Source organism: Pleurodeles waltl, chromosome 4_1 (genome assembly GCF_031143425.1).
Source record: "Pleurodeles waltl isolate 20211129_DDA chromosome 4_1, aPleWal1.hap1.20221129, whole genome shotgun sequence".
In the NCBI taxonomy this organism is placed as follows: domain Eukaryota; kingdom Metazoa; phylum Chordata; class Amphibia; order Caudata; family Salamandridae; genus Pleurodeles; species Pleurodeles waltl.
In genome coordinates, this window is record NC_090442.1 from 763,952,531 (window position 1) to 763,970,364 (window position 17,834).

The 17,834-nt window shown below is 47.8% G+C and overlaps 1 protein-coding gene across 3 annotated transcripts in view; it reads left to right on the plus strand.

Annotated features, from left to right (window-relative positions):
- TNPO3 (transportin 3) overlaps window positions 1-17,834 on the plus strand; it is a 991,461-nt gene that overhangs the window by 210,019 nt on the left and 763,608 nt on the right. The gene's annotated exons all lie outside the window — the stretch shown is intronic.

Below are 17,834 nucleotides of genomic sequence, written 5' to 3' on the forward strand. Positions count from 1 at the left end.
TTCAATTCTGTTGTTCCCACACAGCTCTTCCCAACTGCAGTGCAGGTGTCTGAAGCTATCTAGAGTTTGCGACCTTAGCTACTGTGGCACTTGTCTTCATATATTTGTAAACTAAATGTTTTCTGTTGTATAATGTGTCAACTCGTCAATCGAAGGTTCCTTTGTGCAATTTATTGAGACCAGGTTTTGAAGGTAGCCAGGATTTTTCATTTCGACCTGAACATATACTCCTCAAGACCATCTCCACTGGATGGCATCACCATGTATGATCAGATAAGAAGGCGGCTGATAAATAGTGTCCAGCTTGAGGAAGAGAAAAAACAACTTTTTTTGCCATCCCAAACAAATAACAATTCTTGCTTCTGCTCCCTAGCATCATTGACAAGGGGGGAGAAGCTTTTTAATTCTTCAAGCTGCAAAATTTCTGTTGCAGGTAAGAAACCATTTCAATATCAATGGTATGTGTAAAGCACTAACATAGGGCCTCATTACGCGTTTGGCTGCCATGCTGGCTACCTCCCCGCTTGGCCCATTATGACTTCCCCTCTGGTTTCCATGTCAGCCCAGTGGGAATGTGGCGGCCACATTGTCGCAGGCTCACAGTCAAGCCGCCGCAAATGCTGCCGCCGCAGGGTACACCAGCAAACGGTCTTTGAAAGAGCACAAAGCCCTTTGGCTATTAACACTAAGGATCAAAAGTCTGAATTTAAGACTGTTACTTTAGATCTTAAAATAAGCAAAATATTTTTATAATTTGTCAAATGAGATGTGAGTCAGGCAAGAATTTACATCAACCTCTAAATAGTTGATGTAGCACCAGTATAAATATCCAGACACTGAACCAAAAGCAGATTGTAATAACTGCAAAATAGAAATTTACAGAAGAGCTTCTAATAATTTTGAAGCGTCTGTCATTAGTCGCCTCTTCTTCCAGATTCCAGGACGGACCATGAGAATTAAACTGAAGGAAAATAGTACAGCAAAATGAAGCCAATTTCAGCTGGAGTCCACAGGAAGCATTTGGTGCACATCGAATTATGCAATATCTAGATGAAGCATCTGCCTTCCACATGGTTATTCAGGAAGTATATACTGTTAAGGCAGATTGCTTAGAACAGGAAAAAGGCAAAGACTTTGTATGTTTAAAAAAAAAAACAAAAAAAACATAAACGTCGCTTACAAAATTACAAAAGCGGTCATAAAACAGTACAGTGACTGGAAGACTTGAAGAAAATTTCAAGACTTGTACCAGTAGATTTGATTTGTGTTCGGGCCATGTCCTTCCCTGACCCCAAGGTTTTGCAGCATAATTCTTTACTGGATTCACATGGTGTGCATTATTGCACCTCTGGAGGATGGAACCGGAATTCTCCAAATTCTCCTTTCTTTCTTTTCTTTGCTGTTATTTTTGGGTGTCGAGAACCTCCAGCCTTTGGTGCTTGAACCATCCTCCTGTGATGCCATTTGCCCTCCCTGGAAGCTTTCCTGTTAGTTGCCATCTTCAGATACTTGTTTTCTGCCGTCGGGACAGGAAGCCTTGCCGAAGGCTTTCTGAACTGCAAACAAAAGAAGTTGTAAAGAGTACTTTTTCATTGAAAAGGACCAAAGAATCCACTGACTGGAAGGTACCGTAGGAGTATTGTTGAATGAGTATGTTGAAATTGTATTGGAGAAAGTTTGGACAGGACATTTTAAACCAAAGATGCTGAGAGCACGACACAAGCAGACGCAGGCCCACTACGCCATGTAGGCCAGAAGCAGACTCCATCTCTGAAGCACTTAGGGTTGTCGCCTGACAATGAAGAAAACGTTACCAAAGGAGCAGAAAGCGAAGGCTCGTGTAGGAAGCTGGCCCTTTATGTGGTATGTAATTACCATGTAGACGGTCCAGGGATTCCTCAGTAAGTAGACAGGACTTGCTATGCAATTCCTAAGTGCTCTATTAAGGGGTAGTGTGGTTGAGCAGCCTTGGGCTTTACACAGAGGAGTGCAAGACATCTACAAATACACACAATACTTAGTAAATGAGACCCACAACTCAACTCAAAAAAGAGGTCCTCGCCAGTTTATAAAAATAGCAAGTATCTTTGTTTATGTCTAGGCATCAGAGAAAAATTGATTAGGTAAGTAGGTTTTTAAATATGAATTCTTAGCACTTAAAAAGTGTAAACAGTGCAATTTGTGAGTTATGTAATGATATCCTATAGGAGAGAAAACTGCTAGAAGGTAGAGTTCAGCAACTTACAAGACCAATCTCCAGGAGTTACGATGAGTAGTGGGCTAGGTCCAAGGCAGCACCAACAGTACACCCTCAGCAGCACTAAGGGTGGCCGGGCACAGAGTTCAAAACCGAGGTGGTTCCCCAGTGCATTTCAGTGGAGATAGATCACTGCAAGAAGAGGCTGCAGCCTCTGGCCAGGAGGCCAGTCAGGCATTGTCGGGGGAGTCCCGGGGAGGTGAAACCACAAGGGACCGAGACTCTGGAGAACCTTGTTGGCACTGGTGATCCACTTCAAGTCTGGTCGGAGACCTCTGGTTCAGTGGTGACCTCAGGTGTAGGGTTTTGGACCTCTGGTGTAGGGTTTTGGTGGCTCCAGAGGCTGTAGTGCACCCTCTTTTGGAGTTTGCTGGAAAACAGGTCTGCTGTTCACGGGAGGGCCCAAGTTTATCGGAAGCAGGTTGTCCTTCCGGATTTCTGGAGTCACAGCTACAGGATGAGTCGACTTTGTTGCAGATTTTGACGAGGGATGCAGACAGGACGGTGGGGGTTGGTGCAAGGTCGGAAGCTTCTTTTCTCCTCTTCTGCTGTTGCGACTCTTGGGTGCCCTTGGTTTTACTAGGTCCTCAGGATTTGCTTCTACGGTGCCATGGTCTCCCCTAATTACTGAATGTTAGGGGTGTTAGGGGTATGTAATGTAGTAGTGAATGGGCTACTGACCCTTGGTCACTATGCCCCCTATATGACCACTTCCTGTGGGAAGCGGGCATACCCCGTCCCAGAATTCCTAGGTATGCCACTGCAAAGATGGCCACCTCTGCAATTTTGTGTCCACCTCACAATAGCCCACCATAGGGGTGGTACTAGCCTCAGCGTGGCAAGCCTACCTGAATAGTTAATTTCCCCGCCTGTCTAGATGCCTCTGGGAAGCGGGGTGAGGGGGTGGCTTTCTCTCCTGTGAGAGGAGCCAGATATGCATTTTAAAGGTGGCAGCCCTTTGAGGCCTGCCACCCTAGGAAGGCTGATGAGCAGGTCGCCCTGTGGGGGAGGGGGGGAGGGGGCGTCTACACCTTTTTGCCAGACAGGCTTTCCTTCTGGTCCTCCTGAAAGCAGAAGTCTCTCATCCTAGGGGGCAAGAACTATGTTTTGGGTGACGGGCTGGCAGAACCCAGTTAGCAAGCATACCAGGAGACTGATAAAGCTTCAGAGGGGCACCTCTAGGGTGCCTCTTAGGGGCATGTATTGGCACAGCCGACACTGGCATTAGTGTGGTTTCACCAATACCAGATGTTAGTTAAGCCATCTTGTATCTGGGGAACTCGTATTAACCAGTGTCCAGCGCATGCATTTAAAATGCTTTCTTGTCCACTTACTATATCTAAAAATTGACAAACATAGCAGGGGCATATCTTAACTTGCAGATAGTCCCTCACATGTAATTTAATGCACCCTGCTTTTGGGCACCCCCTTTAGCACCTCCTGCCATAGGTACCGGGGGTACCATTTACTAAAGACTTACAGAGGGTGCTAAATGTCGTGGTTGGAGGGACCCAGTGTCCTTTAGTCATAGTTACATCAAACACCAGGCAAAAAGCAGGGGTGGGAGGGGGTTACTGCAACAGAAACCCCAGTTGCCTACCGCTTGGACATCGAGTTGTCTATCGTCGACATCAAAAGGGAATAGCACAAGTTGAAGGTAACTCTGAAAAAATTCTCAGGGGGAGACTCTAGAGTCATCTGTCTCTAGAAGTGGCCTTGGCATCTAAAAAACAAAAAACATGACCCGAAGGCAAGATAAGAGCAAGAGAACCGCTTAGGTCCCAGTTTGGGTTACCTTAGATGGTCGAACTCCTGAAGAGATGTTGAAAGGTGATTGATGCCGTTGAGTTGAAAAGACGGATTGAAGCTGAGATTCTTTGACATCGAGGGAAGAAAGAAAGGGAGAAACACCAAATAAGTTGATGAAAGATATTCCTTTGATGGAAGTTTCAATGTCTCAATGAAAATGGACATTGGTGCTCAACGCTGAAGAAAGGGCCTTGGAAATTGAAACAAAAAGTGGCGGCTAGAAGCAGAAATGGCAATAGCTTTGAATACCGCAAAAGTCCTCCAGGCCTAAAGAGATTGGAAAGGCAGACATCAAAGAACTTGAATCCCCTACGACACTTGAATCACAGGACAAAGGACAGGAACAGGAGTTCTATGAGGAAGAAGATCCTGACAATTTACCCTTGTAAATGCTGCATAAAGAATCTGAATTTACAGAAAGGCAATGGCAAGATCTCAAGACTGATTCCCCCAAAGACTGAATTGATACCCTTGAGACCATCTCTTCATGATTACATTGTGATGTACGAACAGCATGGAAAAAAAAAAAGCTAGCTAAAAATATAGAGTACAATTAGACGAGTAAAAAGCCTAATTCTGTTAACCTGCTAGAGACTTTACCGCCTTCTCCAACAACAAAAAAACAGTTTTTGTTAATGCTTCCAAGCATTTTGATTGAGGGGTGAGAGGCTTTCAAGGAAACTGCAGCTTGGAAAGCTGTAACACCTAGATCTGGAAGAAAAAAAAGTGTAAACATTTGTCCAAGGATCCTCTTTGCAGAAGAGGAACAATTCCAGCTATCATAGGAGCTACTTCCGGGAAAAGGGGCAAACGTCCCAACTACAGCTGGTCTTAATTCCAGATAAAGAAAGTAAGACGATGGATTTGGTTTGAAGGAAATTTGACAGGCGGCTGTAGCAAATCAGTGGAGAATCACGACCTCCAATGCTTTGCTAAATAGGTACGCATAGCAGTAGTGGGATTAAGTGGCAGAACTCATGAAACACTTGCCTAAACAGTACCATTGAAGGGCGGCTGCACTGGCTGAGGAAGGTAAACAAAAAAGAAAACAAAAAAGACAACACTTGCCTTAAATCAGAATTAGATGTGGCTGATACAGCTAACCGACAAATGATGTTGGGGCACTGAGACACCATGCATGGTTAAGGGTGTTGGGTTTAAACCTGAAGACCATACTAATATCACGAATACTTCGTTCGAAGAAGATCATCTTTTCGGAGGCTCAGTTGACAAAACATTACAGCAGCTGAAAAAGACAACACTTTTAAATGAGTGGGAGTTCTATAACTGAGAGTACACCTATGAAAAGGAACAACTCCTTTTGTAAGATCCTCACATCAGGGGTTTTAAGGAACAAGCCAATCCCAGCCAACACCTCAACACTGGCAGTTTATCAGAGGGACAGTCTGTAAGGAAATGCCTCCTTGGCATGGTTGCCCCCTGACTTTTTGCCTTTGCTGATGCTATGTTTACAATTGAAAGTGTGCTGAGGCCTGCTAACCAGGCCCCAGCACCAGTGTTATTTCCCTAACCTGTACTTTTGTATCCACAATTGGCAGACCCTGGCATCCAGATAAGTCCCTTGTAACTGGTACTTCTAGTACCAAGGGCCCTGATGCCAAGGAAGGTCTCTAAGGGCTGCAGCATGTCTTATGCCACCCTGGAGACCTCTCACTCAGCACAGACACCCTGCTTGCCAGCTTGTGTGTGCTAGTGAGGACAAAACGAGTAAGTCGACATGGCACTCCCCTCAGGGTGCCATGCCAGCCTCTCACTGCCTATGCAGTATAGGTAAGACACCCCTCTAGCAGGCCTTACAGCCCTAAGGCAGGGTGCACTATACCATGGGTGAGGGTACCAGTGCATGAGCATGGTACCCCTACAGTGTCTAAACAAAACCTTAGACATTGTAAGTGCAGGGTAGCCATAAGAGTATATGGTCTGGCAGTCTGTCAAACACGAACTCCACAGCACCATAATGGCTACACTGAAAACTGGGAAGTTTGGTATCAAACTTCTCAGCACAATAAATGCACACTGATGCCAGTGTACATGTTATTGAAAAATACACCACAGAGGGCACCTTAGAGGTGCCCCCTGAAACTTAACCGACTATCTGTGTAGGCTGACTAGTTTTAGCAGCCTGCCACAAACCGAGACATGTTGCTGGCCCCATGGGGAGAGTGCCTTTGTCACTCTGAGGCCAGTAACAAAGCCTGCACTGGGTGGAGATGCTAACACCTCTCCCAGGCAGGAATTGTCACACCTGGCGGTGAGCCTCAAAGGCTCACCTCCTTTGTGCCAACCCAGCAGGACACTCCAGCTAGTGGAGTTGCCCGCCCCCTCCGGCCAGGCCCCACTTTTGGCGGCAAGGCCGGAGAAAATAATGAGAAAAACAAGGAGGAGTCACTGGCCAGTCAGGACAGCCCCTAAGGTGTCCTGAGCTGAAGTGACTCTAACTTTTAGAAATCCTCCATCTTGCAGATGGAGGATTCCCCCAATAGGGTTAGGATTGTGACCCCCTCCCCTTGGGAGGAGGCACAAAGAGGGTGTACCCACCCTCAGGGCTAGTAGCCATTGGCTACTAACCCCCCAGACCTAAACACGCCCTTAAATTTAGTATTTAAGGGCTACCCTGAACCCTAGAAAATGAGATTCCTGCAACAACAAGAAGAAGGACTGCCTAGCTGAAAACCCCTGCAGAGGAAGACCAGAAGACAACTACTGCCTTGGCTCCAGAAACTCACCGGCCTGTCTCCTGCCTTCCAAAGATCCTGCTCCAGCGACGCCTTCCAAAGGGACCAGCGACCTCGACATCCTCTGAGGACTGCCCCTGCTTCGAAAAGACAAGAAACTCCCGAGGACAGCGGACCTGCTCCAAGAAAAGCTGCAACTTTGTTTCCAGCAGCTTTAAAGAACCCTGCAAGCTCCCCGCAAGAAGCGTGAGACTTGCAACACTGCACCCGGCGACCCCGACTCGGCTGGTGGCGATCCAACACCTCAGGAGGGACCCCAGGACTACTCTGATACTGTGAGTACCAAAACCTGTCCCCCCTGAGCCCCCACAGCGCCGCCTGCAGAGGGAATCCCGAGGCTTCCCCTGACCGCGACTCTTTGAACCTAAAGTCCCGACGCCTGGGAGAGACCCTGCACCCGCAGCCCCCAGGACCCGAAGGACCGGACTTTCACTGGAGAAGTGACCCCCAGGAGTCCCTCTCCCTTGCCCAAGTGGAGGTTTCCCCGAGGAATCCCCCCCTTGCCTGCCTGCAGCGCTGAAGAGATCCCGAGATCTCTCATAGATTAACATTGCGAACCCGACGCTTGTTTCTACACGGCACCCGGCCGCCCCCGTGCTGCTGAGGGTGAGATTTCTGTGTGGGCTTGTGTCCCCCCCGGTGCCCTACAAAACCCCTCTGGTCTGCCCTCCGAAGACGCGGGTACTTACCTGCAAGCAGACCGGAACCGGGGCACCCCCTTCTCTCCATTCTAGCCTATGTGTTTTGGGCACCACTTTGAACTCTGCACCTGACCGGCCCTGAGCTGCTGGTGTGGTGACTTTGGGGTTGCTCTGAACCCCCAACGGTGGGCTACCTTGGACCAAGAACTGAACCCTGTAAGTGTCTTACTTACCTGGTAAAACTAACCAAAACTTACCTCCCCTAGGAACTGTGAAAATTGCACTAAGTGTCCACTTTTAAAACAGCTATTTGTCAACAACTTGAAAAGTATACATGCAATTTTGATGATTTGAAGTTCCTAAAGTACTTACCTGCAATACCTTTCGAATGAGATATTACATGTAGAATTTGAACCGGTGGTTCTTAAAATAAACTAAGAAAATATATTTTTCTATATAAAAACCTATTGGCTGGATTTGTCTCTGAGTGTGTGTACCTCATTTATTGTCTATGTGTATGTACAACAAATGCTTAACACTACTCCTTGGATAAGCCTACTGCTCGACCACACTACCACAAAATAGAGCATTAGTATTATCTATTTTTACCACTATTTTACCTCTAAGGGGAACCCTTGGACTCTGTGCATGCTATTCCTTACTTTGAAATAGCACATACAGAGCCAACTTCCTACATTGGTGGATCAGCGGTGGGGTACAAGACTTTGCATTTGCTGGACTACTCAGCCAATACCTGATCACACGACAAATTCCAAAATTGTCATTAGAAATTGATTTTTGCAATTTGAAAAGTTTTCTAAATTCTTAAAAGACCTGCTAGGGCCTTGTGTTAGATCCTGTTTAGCATTTCTTTTAGAGTTTAAAAGTTTGTAAAAGTTTGAATTAGATTCTAGAACCAGTTGTAGATTCTTAAAAAGTATTCCAACTTTTAGAAGCAAAATGTCTAGCACAGATGTGACTGTGGTGGAACTCGACACCACACCTTACCTCCATCTTAAGATGAGGGAGCTAAGGTCACTCTGTAAAATAAAGAAAATAACAATGGGCCCCAAACCTACCAAAATACAGCTCCAGGAGCTTTTGGCAGAGTTTGAAAAGGCCAACCCCTCTGAGGGTGGCAACTCAGAGGAAGAGGATAGTGACTTGGAGGAAAATTCCCCCCTACCAGTCCTATCTAGGGAGAACAGGGTCCCTCAAACCCTGACTCCTAAAATAATAGTCAGAGATGCTGGTTCCCTCACAGGAGAGACCAACACCTCTGAAATCACTGAGGATAGCCCCAGTGAAGAGGACATCCAGTTAGCCAGGATGGCCAAAAGATTGGCTTTGGAAAGACAGATCCTAGCCATAGAGAGGGAAAGACAAGAGATGGGCCTAGGACCCATCAATGGTGGCAGCAACATAAATAGGGTCAGAGATTCTCCTGACATGTTGAAAATCCCTAAAGGGATTGTAACTAAATATGAAGATGGTGATGACATCACCAAATGGTTCACAGCTTTTGAGAGGGCTTGTGTAACCAGAAAAGTGAACAGATCTCACTGGGGTGCTCTCCTTTGGGAAATGTTCACAGGAAAGTGTAGGGATAGACTCCTCACACTCTCTGGACAAGATGCAGAATCTTATGACCTCATGAAGGGTACCCTGATTGAGGGCTTTGGATTCTCCACTGAGGAGTATAGGATTAGATTCAGGGGGGCTCAAAAATCCTCGAGCCAGACCTGGGTTGACTTTGTAGACTACTCAGTGAAAACACTAGATGGTTGGATTCAAGGCAGTGGTGTAAGTAATTATGATGGGCTGTACAATTTATTTGTGAAAGAACACCTGTTAAGTAATTGTTTCAATGATAAACTGCATCAGCATCTGGTAGACCTAGGACCAATTTCTCCCCAAGAATTGGGAAAGAAGGCGGACCATTGGGTCAAGACAAGGGTGTCCAAGACTTCAACAGGGGGTGACCAAAAGAAAGGGGTCACAAAGACTCCCCAGGGGAAGGGTGATGAGACAACCAAAACTAAAAATAGTAAAGAGTCTTCTACAGGCCCCCAAAAACCTGCACAGGAGGGTGGGCCCAGAGCCTCTTCACAAAACAATGGGTACAAGGGTAAAAACTTTGATCCCAAAAAGGCCTGGTGTCATAGCTGTAAACAGCATGGACACCAAACTGAAGACAAGGCCTGTCCCAAGAAAGGTTCCACTCCAAACTCCCATCCAGGTAACACTGGTATGGCTAGTCTCCAAGTGGGATCAACAGTGTGCCCAGAGCAAATCAGGGTCCACACTGAAGCTACTCTAGTTTCTGAGGGTGGGGTGGATTTAGCCACACTAGCTGTCTGGCCGCCTAACATGCAAAAATACAGACAGCAACTCTTAATTAATGGGACTAGAATAGAGGGCCTGAGGGATACAGGTGCCAGTGTCACCATGGTGACAGAGAAACTGGTTTCCCCTGGCCAATACCTGACTGGAAAAACTTACACAGTCACCAACGCTGACAATCAGAGAAAAGTACATCCCATGGCAATGGTTACTTTAGAATGGGGAGGGGTCAATGGCCTGAAACAGGTGGTGGTCTCCTCAAATATCCCAGTGGACTGTCTGCTTGGAAATGACCTGGAGTCCTCAGCATGGGCTGAGGTAGAACTAAAAACCCATGCAGCAATGCTGGGTATCCCTGAACTGGTGTGTGTGAAAACCAGAGCACAATGCAAGGCACAGGGTGAACAAGTAGAGCTGGAGTCTGGAAGAATGGCCCAGCCTACCAAGAGGAAAGGAAAGTCAGTTGGGAAACCAACTGCAACACAGCAAAAGAAAGGGAACCTCTCTTCTCAGGAAGAAGTTCTGCCCTCTGAGGGAACTGAGCCTTTGGAGCTTGAACCTTATCAGGTTGAGCTCTTAGGCCCAGGGGGACCCTCAAGGGAGGAGCTGTGTAAGGGACAAGAAACCTGTCCCTCTCTTGAAGGCCTTAGGCAGCAAGCTGCTGAAGAGTCCAAAGGCAAGAAAAATGGAACGCATAGGGTCTATTGGGAAGATGGACTCCTGTACACTGAGGCCAGAGACCCCAAACCTGGTGCCACTAGGAGAGTGGTAGTGCCTCAGCTGTTCAGAGAGTTCATCCTAACATTGGCCCATGACATTCCCCTTGCTGGACATTTGGGACAAACCAAGACGTGGGAGAGGTTAGTCAACCACTTCTACTGGCCCAATATGTCCAACATGGTTAAGGAGTTTTGCCTCTCCTGCCCCACCTGTCAAGCCAGTGGTAAGACAGGTGGGCATCCAAAGGCCCCCCTCATTCCACTTCCAGTGGTGGGGGTGCCCTTTGAAAGAGTGGGTGTGGACATAGTTGGTCCACTAGAACCTCCCACAGCCTCAGGAAATATGTATATCCTGGTAGTAGTGGATCATGCTACCAGGTATCCTGAAGCTATTCCCCTTAGGTCGACTACTGCCCCTGCAGTAGCCAAGGCCCTCATTGGTATCTTTACCAGAGTGGGTTTCCCTAAGGAGGTGGTGTCTGACAGAGGTACCAACTTCATGTCAGCATACCTAAAGCACATGTGGAATGAGTGTGGAGTGACTTATAAATTCACTACACCATACCATCCACAAACTAATGGCTTGGTTGAGAGATTCAACAAGACATTAAAAGGCATGATCATGGGGCTCCCAGAAAAACTCAAAAGGAGATGGGATGTCCTCTTGCCATGCCTGCTTTTCGCTTACAGAGAGGTGCCACAGAAGGGAGTAGGATTCTCCCCCTTTGAACTTCTGTTTGGTCATCCTGTAAGGGGACCACTTGCCCTTGTTAAAGAAGGCTGGGAGAGACCTCTCCATGAGCCTAAACAGGACATAGTGGACTATGTACTTGGCCTTCGCTCTAGAATGGCAGAGTACATGGAAAAGGCAACCAAAAACCTTGAGGCCAGCCAACAGCTCCAGAAGTTTTGGTATGACCAAAAGGCTGCACTGGTTGAGTTCCAACCAGGGCAGAAAGTCTGGGTTCTGGAGCCTGTGGCTCCCAGGGCACTCCAGGACAAATGGAGTGGCCCTTACCCAGTACTAGAGAGGAAGAGTCAGGTCACCTACTTGGTGGACCTGGGCACAAGCAGGAGCCCCAAGAGGGTGATCCATGTGAACCGCCTTAAGCTCTTCCATGACAGGGCTGATGTGAATCTGTTGATGGTAACAGATGAGGATCAGGAAGCAGAGAGTGAACCTCTCCCTGATCTTCTGTCATCAGACCCAAAAGATGGCACAGTAGATGGAGTGATCTACTCAGACACCCTCTCTGGCCAACAGCAAGCTGATTGTAGGAGAGTCCTACAACAGTTTCCTGAACTCTTCTCCTTAACCCCTGGTCAGACACACCTGTGTACCCATGATGTGGACACAGGAGACAGCATGCCTGTCAAAAACAAAATCTTTAGACAGTCTGACCATGTTAAGGAAAGCATCAAGGTGGAAGTCCACAAGATGCTGGAATTGGGAGTAATTGAGCGCTCTGACAGCCCCTGGGCTAGCCCAGTGGTCTTAGTCCCCAAGCCTCACACCAAAGATGGAAAGAAAGAGATGAGGTTTTGTGTGGACTACAGAGGGCTCAATTCTGTCACCAAGACAGATGCCCATCCAATTCCAAGAGCTGATGAGCTCATTGATAAATTAGGTGCTGCCAAATTTCTAAGTACCTTTGACTTGACAGCAGGGTACTGGCAAATAAAAATGGCACCTGGAGCAAAAGAAAAGACAGCATTCTCCACACCTGATGGGCATTATCAGTTTACTGTTATGCCCTTTGGTTTAAAGAATGCCCCTGCCACCTTCCAAAGGTTGGTGAATCAAGTCCTTGCTGGCTTGGAGTCCTTTAGCACAGCTTATCTTGATGATATTGCTGTCTTTAGCTCCACCTGGCAGGATCACCTGGTCCACCTGAGGAAGGTTTTGAAGGCTCTGCAATCTGCAGGCCTCTCTATCAAGGCATCCAAATGCCAGATAGGGCAGGGAACTGTGGTTTACTTGGGCCACCTTGTAGGTGGAGGCCAAGTTCAGCCACTCCAACCCAAGATCCAGACTATTCTGGACTGGGTAGCTCCAAAAACCCAGACTCAAGTCAGGGCATTCCTTGGCTTGACTGGGTATTACAGCAGGTTTGTGAAGGGATATGGATCCATTGTGACAGCCCTCACTGAACTCACCTCCAAGAAAATGCCCAAGAAAGTGAACTGGACTGTGGAATGCCAACAGGCCTTTGACACCCTGAAACAGGCAATGTGCTCAGCACCAGTTCTCAAAGCTCCAGATTATTCTAAGCAGTTCATTGTGCAGACTGATGCCTCTGAACATGGGATAGGGGCAGTTTTGTCCCAAACAAATGATGATGGCCTTGACCAGCCTGTTGCTTTCATTAGCAGGAGGTTACTCCCCAGGGAGCAGCGTTGGAGTGCCATTGAGAGGGAGGCCTTTGCTGTGGTTTGGTCCCTGAAGAAGCTGAGACCATACCTCTTTGGGACTCACTTCCTAGTTCAAACTGACCACAGACCTCTCAAATGGCTGATGCAAATGAAAGGTGAAAATCCTAAACTGTTGAGGTGGTCCATCTCCCTACAGGGAATGGACTTTATAGTGGAACACAGACCTGGGACTGCCCATGCCAATGCAGATGGCCTTTCCAGGTCCTTCACTTAGAAAATGAAGACTCTCTTGGGAAAGGTTAGTCTCATCCTCTTTCGTTTGGGGGGGGGTTGTGTAAGGAAATGCCTCCTTGGCATGGTTGCCCCCTGACTTTTTGCCTTTGCTGATGCTATGTTTACAATTGAAAGTGTGCTGAGGCCTGCTAACCAGGCCCCAGCACCAGTGTTCTTTCCCTAACCTGTACTTTTGTATCCACAATTGGCAGACCCTGGCATCCAGATAAGTCCCTTGTAACTGGTACTTCTAGTACCAAGGGCCCTGATGCCAAGGAAGGTCTCTAAGGGCTGCAGCATGTCTTATGCCACCCTGGAGACCTCTCACTCAGCACAGACACCCTGCTTGCCAGCTTGTGTGTGCTAGTGAGGACAAAACGAGTAAGTCGACATGGCACTCCCCTCAGGGTGCCATGCCAGCCTCTCACTGCCTATGCAGTATAGGTAAGACACCCCTCTAGCAGGCCTTACACCCCTAAGGCAGGGTGCACTATACCATGGGTGAGGGTACCAGTGCATGAGCATGGTACCCCTACAGTGTCTAAACAAAACCTTAGACATTGTAAGTGCAGGGTAGCCATAAGAGTATATGGTCTGGCAGTCTGTCAAACACGAACTCCACAGCACCATAATGGCTACACTGAAAACTGGGAAGTTTGGTATCAAACTTCTCAGCACAATAAATGCACACTGATGCCAGTGTACATGTTATTGAAAAATACACCACAGAGGGCACCTTAGAGGTGCCCCCTGAAACTTAACCGACTATCTGTGTAGGCTGACTAGTTTTAGCAGCCTGCCACAAACCGAGACATGTTGCTGGCCCCATGGGGAGAGTGCCTTTGTCACTCTGAGGCCAGTAACAAAGCCTGCACTGGGTGGAGATGCTAACACCTCTCCCAGGCAGGAATTGTCACACCTGGCGGTGAGCCTCAAAGGCTCACCTCCTTTGTGCCAACCCAGCAGGACACTCCAGCTAGTGGAGTTGCCCGCCCCCTCCGGCCAGGCCCCACTTTTGGCGGCAAGGCCGGAGAAAATAATGAGAAAAACAAGGAGGAGTCACTGGCCAGTCAGGACAGCCCCTAAGGTGTCCTGAGCTGAAGTGACTCTAACTTTTAGAAATCCTCCATCTTGCAGATGGAGGATTCCCCCAATAGGGTTAGGATTGTGACCCCCTCCCCTTGGGAGGAGGCACAAAGAGGGTGTACCCACCCTCAGGGCTAGTAGCCATTGGCTACTAACCCCCCAGACCTAAACACGCCCTTAAATTTAGTATTTAAGGGCTACCCTGAACCCTAGAAAATGAGATTCCTGCAACAACAAGAAGAAGGACTGCCTAGCTGAAAACCCCTGCAGAGGAAGACCAGAAGACAACTACTGCCTTGGCTCCAGAAACTCACCGGCCTGTCTCCTGCCTTCCAAAGATCCTGCTCCAGCGACGCCTTCCAAAGGGACCAGCGACCTCGACATCCTCTGAGGACTGCCCCTGCTTCGAAAAGACAAGAAACTCCAGAGGACAGCGGACCTGCTCCAAGAAAAGCTGCAACTTTGTTTCCAGCAGCTTTAAAGAACCCTGCAAGCTCCCCGCAAGAAGCGTGAGACTTGCAACACTGCACCCGGCGACCCCGACTCGGCTGGTGGCGATCCAACACCTCAGGAGGGACCCCAGGACTACTCTGATACTGTGAGTACCAAAACCTGTCCCCCCTGAGCCCCCACAGCGCCGCCTGCAGAGGGAATCCCGAGGCTTCCCCTGACCGCGACTCTTTGAACCTAAAGTCCCGACGCCTGGGAGAGACCCTGCACCCGCAGCCCCCAGGACCCGAAGGACCGGACTTTCACTGGAGAAGTGACCCCCAGGAGTCCCTCTCCCTTGCCCAAGTGGAGGTTTCCCCGAGGAATCCCCCCCTTGCCTGCCTGCAGCGCTGAAGAGATCCCGAGATCTCTCATAGATTAACATTGCGAACCCGACGCTTGTTTCTACACGGCACCCGGCCGCCCCCGTGCTGCTGAGGGTGAGATTTCTGTGTGGGCTTGTGTCCCCCCCGGTGCCCTACAAAACCCCTCTGGTCTGCCCTCCGAAGACGCGGGTACTTACCTGCAAGCAGACCGGAACCGGGGCACCCCCTTCTCTCCATTCTAGCCTATGTGTTTTGGGCACCACTTTGAACTCTGCACCTGACCGGCCCTGAGCTGCTGGTGTGGTGACTTTGGGGTTGCTCTGAACCCCCAACGGTGGGCTACCTTGGACCAAGAACTGAACCCTGTAAGTGTCTTACTTACCTGGTAAAACTAACCAAAACTTACCTCCCCTAGGAACTGTGAAAATTGCACTAAGTGTCCACTTTTAAAACAGCTATTTGTCAACAACTTGAAAAGTATACATGCAATTTTGATGATTTGAAGTTCCTAAAGTACTTACCTGCAATACCTTTCGAATGAGATATTACATGTAGAATTTGAACCGGTGGTTCTTAAAATAAACTAAGAAAATATATTTTTCTATATAAAAACCTATTGGCTGGATTTGTCTCTGAGTGTGTGTACCTCATTTATTGTCTATGTGTATGTACAACAAATGCTTAACACTACTCCTTGGATAAGCCTACTGCTCGACCACACTACCACAAAATAGAGCATTAGTATTATCTATTTTTACCACTATTTTACCTCTAAGGGGAACCCTTGGACTCTGTGCATGCTATTCCTTACTTTGAAATAGCACATACAGAGCCAACTTCCTACACAGTCTCTGACCATGAGGACTGTGGGTAAAATTCTGGGGAAGATTGCCTCCTGCATTCTGCTCACCCCATATGAAAGGCTACATATGAGACTAATGAAGGAAAGCCAGTGGTGAAAGCAACCAGGAGTTGGAAGGATCTAGTAGTTATCACACAGAGTTCAGGAGGAAATATCGTGGTGGAACAGGACAGTTACCAGCAGGAAGACCTTTTCACAACCAACTGCTACAGTGACCATTGCCACAAACATGGGTTGGTGAACACATGTGGGGATCACTGTGTTAGAGGTGTACGGACATATCAAAATATGAAGTATAGCATATCAATGTCCTGGAACAAAATACTTTGATCCTAGTCTTAAGTCAACAGACCGCACTATGACAAACATGAGGGGGCTCAATTGTTCAGAGACTTGAACGTGGGCAGTTCATAGACACATTTATCTGTCAGCTGTTCATCTCCCAGGAAAGGACAATGTTGAAACGGACAAACTAAGCAGGCAAGCATCATCTTCCCACAAGTGGGAACTCAAGCACTCAATACTCACATATATTCTAATGTTGGGGTACACTAAGAAAAGATCTATTCACAACGCATGCAAATGCAAAATGACAAAACTTCGCATCCAGGCACCCACACCACCAGTCAATAGGAAATGTCCTATTGAGTTGGCTCACCTTAAAAGGTTGGAGATGATGACGCAGGCGGCTCCGGTACCTGTGCCCGACCTCGACCGACGTCTGCTCAATCTACTCCGACGCAGAGTATGGATCCGGCGCCTCCTCCGGCTTCACCTTTGCCTTCACAGGTGCCGTCGATGCCTGTAAACTCTTTATCGACGCCACGCCTGGAATCTAGGCTGAAATCAACAAGGAAAGCCTTAGGACTGCTTGAATAACAGCACTATTTGGAGGTACAGCAATAGCTGGAGGAAGGAGAAATACCTCTGCCTTCCGATGAATATCAAGGTCTTGATGTTACTAGTGGACATGATTCATCCCCAGAGTGGGAGTTATCTCCTAGAGGTGTACTTTCTTCAAAAGTGTCTTCTTACCATGGGGTGATTAGGAAGGCAGCAGAACTTTTGAACTTGCCTGCTTCAGAATTAGACAAATATTCTGACAGAGGTTCTACAACCTTGTCATCAGAGCCCCTTATTCCATTTAATGAGGCACTGTCGGAACCCACATTATAAGTATGGAAGAAGCCAGTCACTACTCCTGCGTTGTCAAAATCCATAGCCAGGAGATAGTGTCACCAGGTGACATGTAGTTTTCAACTCAACATTCAACACCTGAAAGCTTGGTAGTGCAAGCTTCTTGCTCCTCAAAGTCCACTCCAGGGTCATTCTCTATAACTTCTGCTGTTAGGGAATCGAAACGCATGGAGCAATCGGCAAAGAAGACCTTCTCTTCAGGGGCTTTGAAATCGCTGAATGTAACTTGTGTATTAGTGAGGTACATCTATGCATTGATGGACACGGCAAAGGAAGTCATCCCTAAATTGCAGCATGATGAACAAGGCCATTTTGCGGAACTGTTACAAGACAGTCAGGCAGCGGCCAAACAGGTGATTCAATCAGGCCCGGACACTGCTAAAGCCATGGGGACATCTATTACTACTAGGAGGCATGCTTTGCTCAGAGGATATGAATTTTCCTCTGATGTGCAAGCTACTCTGATGGATCTTTTGTTTGATGGCACCAGACTGTTTGGTGCAAAGGCTGACTCGGCCCTAGAAAGTTTTAAAGATAGTACGGCCACTGCAAAATCTTTCAGCCTTCAGACTTCATCTACGACCTACAGACCTTTTCGTAGGCTCAGGGGATTGGCTGTGTATCCTCTTTTTGAGGGAGGCAGCAGCTCCAGGTCCAGCAGCCTGCCAACTGCCTCTACAGGCCCTACAGAGGTTGTGGAAGA